Source organism: Mus musculus, chromosome X, assembly GCF_000001635.26.
Source record: "Mus musculus strain C57BL/6J chromosome X, GRCm38.p6 C57BL/6J".
NCBI lineage: Eukaryota > Metazoa > Chordata > Mammalia > Rodentia > Muridae > Mus > Mus musculus.
Genome location: NC_000086.7, coordinates 5,696,605 through 5,703,217, shown reverse-complemented (window position 1 = coordinate 5,703,217; position 6,613 = coordinate 5,696,605). Strand labels below are relative to the sequence as shown.

The 6,613-nt window shown below is 40.0% G+C and overlaps 1 pseudogene; it reads left to right on the top strand.

The window, feature by feature from the left end:
• The first annotated feature begins 1,145 nt into the window (after positions 1-1,145).
• On the top strand, positions 1,146-3,688 carry Gm14373 (predicted gene 14373; annotated as a pseudogene).
• The last annotated feature ends 2,925 nt before the right edge of the window (positions 3,689-6,613 follow it).

Below are 6,613 nucleotides of genomic sequence, written 5' to 3'. Positions count from 1 at the left end.
TCTTAATTACCCTCAGAATGATTGGTGTAGAAATAACATTGCTTCCTTACATCATACATAGTCCTTCTTCCTTGAGAAACAGCGAGTCTAATGCCCAATAATTTTTCAGGATCACCTCAGCTAAAGAGTCGATCTGCTATTCCAAGACTGAGTTGGCTCAATGTGAATGAGCCAGATTTTGTCCACCTGTTCATTTAACAGCTGAAATTCTGTTGCCCTATAATTAGAACAGCAGTTCCCATTGCTGCTGATACTGAAATATCCATTCCAATAAACATGGCATTAAAATGGGTGCAGCTCTCAGAGTAAGGGCTGGGTTACAGGCCTGTGTGAATCCACCTTGCTGTCCCTCCATGCTACTACATGAAGAAGCACTTAGACTTCAGGCTTTTGCCTTTTTGTGAAATAAGTTACTGATAAACAAGAGGAAAGGCTAAGTGCCTTTAGGTGCTTCAATGTTAGTCTTTTACAGTTTTGCTTTAAGCAGCCCTAGGGACCTCAAAAGAGGGAACACAGTCTGAAAATATGGGATGTTCTTAAGAAATACCTGGGGGTGGTGGTGGTGATATTCTACCCCAGGCCGTGGGAAGTTGCAACACTTATTTTTGTCACAGAACTAGGTTTTGAGATTTGTTCTAGAGGTTCCACTGGGCCTAGGGTTTTGCCAATTGTTCGACTGTTAAAAATGTTCTCAAGTCTTTTCCTGTCACATAAGCTCTGAATCCCCAGGTCCGTCCAACTTCCCAGTCAGAACAGAGAGGGAAAGAGTCCCAATATTTGAGAGTTAATACCAATGGATTACAAGTCTTGGTAATTACTTTCTGAATCATGAATACTGACCTGTATCAATCACGACCTTTTCATCTTGGGGCCCAGGTTTCACATCCTCAAGACCATCTTCTGTTTCTAAGGGAGAAGGAAGAACTCCTAGGGTAGAGGGGGAGATGACCATGGTTGGGGAGAGGCCTATCAGTCGTATAGTGGCAGAAACAAATTGCTGGGTAGTTAACTTTGCTTTGAGGCTGTCTTTGAACACTTTGTTGGGATTAATGATGTCTAAGATCCTGATATTGGTGTCCTGACATCTCTAGATGGTGACCATCATTCCAGGGTCCTTACTTGATGCATAAAGACAGAGTCCCAGCTGCAGTTACCGTAAGCCACAAAGACCATACAATGGGGTTTTTATGAACAAACTAAAAATGGGGGAAAATTAAGATAAACTATAAGTTGCTAACTAAAGACATGAAGAGATCTGTGAAGTAGAGTCTTGGGGAGAACCTTATATAGAGAGATTATTGATTGACAAATATGGAATATACCTTGATGCATCATGGCTTTGAAGCAGGTGACATCTAAAGGCACTGGTTTAAATCCTAATGCCAAAGTATGGCAAGAAATTCCTTCTGGAAATCCGGATGTCACTCCTGTAACTGAACCCTCTTGGCATGAAACTGCAGCCACATCTGGATCTCACCCTGAGGGCAATACAGAACTTTCAGAAGATATGTGTAAGGAATATGAAGTAATGTATTCTCCATCTTGTGAAATCACAAGGAATACTGCAGATGTTGAAGAGTCAGCTGATGGAATGATCTTAGGACCTGAAGACCTGAGTTACCAACTCTATGATGTTTCTAGAGAAAGCAGTTCATCAATTTCTACAGAAGATTTAAAAGAATGTCTGAAAAAACAATTGGAATTCTGTTTCTCACGAGAAAATTTATCAAAGGATCTTTACTTGATATCTCAAATGGATAGTGATCAGTTCATCCTGATATGGACGGTTGCCAACATGGAAGAAATAAAAAAAATTGACTACAAATACAGATTTAATTCTTGAAGTATTGAGATCTTCCCCTATGGTACAAGTTGATGAGAAGGGAGAAAAGGTGAGACTAAGTCATAAACGATGTATTGTGATTCTCAGAGAGATTCCTGAGACAACGCCTGTAGAGGAAGTGAAAGCTTTGTTTAAAAATGAAAACTGCCCCAAAGTGATAAGCTGTGAGTTTGCGCACAACAGCAACTGGTACATCACTTTCCAGTCAGACACAGATGCGCAGCAGGCTTTTAAATACTTAAGAGAAGAAGTTAAAACATTTCAGGGCAAGCCAATCATGGCAAGGATAAAAGCCATCAATACATTTTTTGCTAAGAATGGTTATCGATTAATGGATTCTAGTATGTATACTCAACCTATTCAGACTCCTACCCAATATCCCTCACCAGTCTTCATGCAACCAGTGTATAATCCTCAGCAGTACTCAGTGTATAGTCTTGTGCCTCAGTCTTGGTCTCCAAGTCCTGCACCTTACTTTGAAACACCACTGGCTCCCTTTCCCAATGATAGTTTTGTGAATGACTTTAGTTCACCAGGATCTTACAAAACAAATGCTGCTGCTATGAATATGGGCTGACCATTCCCAAAAAATCCTGTGAAGCCTCATTTTAGGTCATCCAGTGGTTCAGAACACTCAACAGAGGGCTCCGTGTCATTGGGAGATGGACCACTGAGCAGATCTAGTTCAAGGATCTTTCTTTCTGAACGGCATAACCCAACAGTAACAGGGCAGCAGGAACAAACTTATCTTCCAAAGGAGGCTCCCATTTTACAGATGGAACAGAATGGGGACTTTGGAAGAGGCAGACGAACTCTCTTCAGAGGCCGAAGGCGAAGGGATGATGACAGGATCCCAAGACCCCAACCTGCAGCAACTGAAGCCAAGGCTCCAACTCCGAAGTTTGACTTGCTTGCTACAAATTTCCCTCCTTTACCTGGAAGCTCATCGAGAGTGCCAGATGAACTTGGTTTGGAGAATAGAATGTCTGATGTCGTTAAAGGTGTCTGCAGAGAAAAGGACAGCAAGGACGTGCGAGTTAGTTGCCCAGTGCCTGGAGAGGACGGACAGACAGACTGCACTTCTGCGCCGCTCAGCATAAGTCCTAGTTCTCCGTGTACAGCTGAGCCTCCTGTGTTAAGCACAACTCAGCAAGAGCAGGATCAGATGGAGGACTCTGCTGTTCCAAAGGACACTCTCAACCCAGTAGCTGTGCCAGTGTCTTCTCCAACTGCCACAAAGCCATCCCCGGCAAACACTGCTTCACCTTGCACTAGTAACATAAACCCACCGAGAGTGGTGGCCCTGCAGGAACCTCGAAAGTTAAGCTATGCTGAAGTGTGCCAGAAGCCTCCTAAAGAGCCATCTCCAGTTCTCCTACAGCCGCTGCGGGAACTCCGGTCTAATGCAGTATCCCCCACCAGAAATGAAGAGAACGGAGCTCCCGAGAAGCCTGTTGAGAAGCCGCATGAGAAACCAGAAACAAGGGCTAGTAAGGATCATTCTGGCTTCCGAGGCAACACCATTCCCAGGGGAGCGGCTGGAAAAATCAGGGAACAGAGACGCCAGTTCAGCCATAGGGCTACACCTCAGGGAGTGACTCGACGTAATGGGAAAGAGCAATACGTGCCACCCAGATCACCGAAGTAAAAACAAAGCCTACAAAAACTACTCAGAAGCTTCTCTTCCCACTAAACTTGAGCCTCTGTTGAACTGTTTTGGAGGGGAGGAAGTAGCCAGGAAAGAATGGGAAGTAAGCCCTAAATATGACGGATTTTTGAAATTGCGAGTAGGAAGAGCCCAAAATTCATCTCTAAATGATTTTCAAATGCTGGAGGATTCCAATCAGTATATATATATATATATATATATATATATATATATATATATATATATATAATTTTTCTATTTTTGTTTTTTATTTTAATTTGCAGGAATTTTCTGCCTGGAATCAATTTTGAGGGTTCAGATTTAGCTTGGGAGAGAAAACAAAAAACATTATACATCCTTCAGTATAGGAGATGAGGGAGTGAGAGAAAATATTTTTTGAAGAAACATTTCTGTAAAAATTAGAAATTACTTTTTATAATCTATTTAAAGTTTGGCTTGAAGAATGCTATCTCTGACTAAATGGCCTTGTGTTGCAGAGTAGATGAGTGGCTAGGGAGTCCGTTCTGGGTCCGAGTGTGTGCAAAAGTGATTTAAGCCAAATCTGTTGTCATGGTAGTAAATGATTTCAACGCTGAATGTAATACTTGAGTAGATTTTCTTTGTAGTTTGGAATTTAGTTGTTTTTGTTTTTTGACATTACTAATACTGTATTGTATGAACAAGCTATAAAGCTCTGATTGTGTGTGAAGCTGTGACTACCAATCAGTTTGATATTCAAGGAAAGAATGGAGATTATTCAAAAAAAAATTGAAAATTCTGTTTTAGATCTGAATACTGGATAGGTCAAATAGATTGCAGAGGTTTAAACTGCCCTGTGACCTTTTTTTTCCTTTTTAATTTTTTTTCTGATTGTTTGTTAGTCTCTGTTCTTAGACTGTCTTCCCTCCAAAAGCAAAATGACTAACTGTTTACTAGACAGTATGTTTCTTACTACTTTGACCAGTTTAATCAAATTATATAACTATTCTAAGCTACATAATGGAATATTGAAAGATTTTTATTCAATTAGAATTTTAGGTCCCAGGATGGTACTGACCTGCCAGTAATTTATTTGTATTGGTGTTTAAAAAATGAAATAGTGCTTCTGGCTGTGCGGGCATAAATCTCCAACCCTGGCCTCCAGAGGTGTGGCAGGTGTGGCAGGTGGATCTCAGTCCCAGTCCATCCAGGGCTCTACCTCTCACTAGTTTCTGTCTAAAGAAAGAAAAGAAAAAGGAAAGAAAGATGAAACTGTGTAACTGACTTTTTAAATGGTCTAAAGGAAAAATTCAAACATTAATTTGGGGAATTTTGTTGTTTACAATGTTTATCATCTTTCTTTGGCTTGCCCCCAAAAGTACAGTTTAGCATTTGCAGACTAAAAATAGCAAGTCAAGGATTTTTTTTTTTTTGAGATAAAGCGAAAAAGTGGTTGAAGAAAATAAATGCATAATTTCTCAGTGAATAAAGTTGTAGCTGTCATACATTAAATAGGCAAAGTTACATGCTGATATTTAGAAAACAGCTCAAATATGAAAAACCATGTTTCATTAATCTGTTTAAGTCAGGCCATTTTTATAGTTTTATGTAGGGTGGTTTATTTTTCTTAGGGACAGTTTACAATAGTAAGAGCTGTCTCTCATATTAGTGAGTTACTTATGTACAAATTGAAACTGTAAATTGTAAACACTGGAACACACCATTGTGACATAAACATCGTAGTAATATATTAAAATAAATGTAAATGGAAGTTAAAATTACATTACTGTGAAACTTACCTTCCAGCTGTTAAGTGTCAGAGATTTGTGTTAGTGGGTAATTCTTAAAGAGCTTTGAAAACACTGCATAATCCGTGTAACCCAGAATTATTATTTCTTTGTAACTTATTATTCAGCTTGGCGAGCGCTTTTGATTTGGCAGATTGATAACATGGTATATTTACTTAGTTGGAAACAATTATTTCTACATACTTTTTAAAAAATATCTGCTAGATGAAACATACAATAAAACTACCTGTACTAAAATTTGGGAGAACTTTAGGTCCTTTAAAAAGTATTAATCATTATTAGCGACATCTATGATAAAAGTGTTTATTCTGGTTTACTTAGAAATGATAAACATTTAAAATGTTAACATCTTATGAATGCAGTGAATTAATAGAATAAACATTTTGCAAAAAATCAAAAAAAAAAAAAAAAGACAGAGTCCCTAAGTCCCCCCTGTATCCTGTACATTGGAAACAAGCTGAGTGTAGCATTGATATGCCCACCAACTGGAGTCTGGCTGGCAGTGTTGGTCTCCAGCAAAGCTTGTACTGGGGCAGGAATGTCAGAGACAGAGGTGACAGTACCCAGAGCAGGCTATGGTGGTCAGTGAGGTAACCAAGTCCATGTCTGGGCAGATGAGGGCTGGCTGTTCTTTTCTGTGCCAAAGAGGGCCCCTTTCTGGCACTCTCAGACCAAAAGTATATATTGGGTCATTTGTCCTTTGTCTAGGTGGAGACAGAACTTTCTTTTTCTTCTTCCAGGTGGTTGTAATGAGCATTCCCATAGGGGATATAGTTGTTCTCAGGTGGCCTTATCAAAAACAGATCCTCTGTTTCCCTGTACTATTCCCTACCTTATTTAATCTCAATTTGAACAGGGTTGATTTTTTTTTCCAGTTTTTCAGAGTGGCCCTCAACCCTCTGTAACTGAATATAATCATCCTTATCAGTTGCTCAGTGACCTAATGTTTCACCCCCATATAACACTAAAATACATATCTATTCCCCCAATCAGGGATTCAATTTGAGGGACAGGTATATCAAAGGTGAGGGTGGGGGAGCCATAGGCAGTGGTATTAGTAGTTAGGTCCCTGTGTGTATTTCTAATCAAAGTTCATATGTGTTGTACTGGAGCATATGCCTCAGCAGCCCAAGACAACACAAAAGAGAACACTAGTCCCCAGAGTCTTTTACTAGTATGATTTTTAATGGGTCCTGTAGGTGTTGTCTGATGACCCATTGCTAGTCCCAGGCCTGATATTTCCATCCCATTTCATGGCTCTTGGGGTAGTCAGGATCAGGAAATGGGATTCTTTTCAGCATGGGCCCAGGGGGGTTCCTTTTGACTTAGCATTTC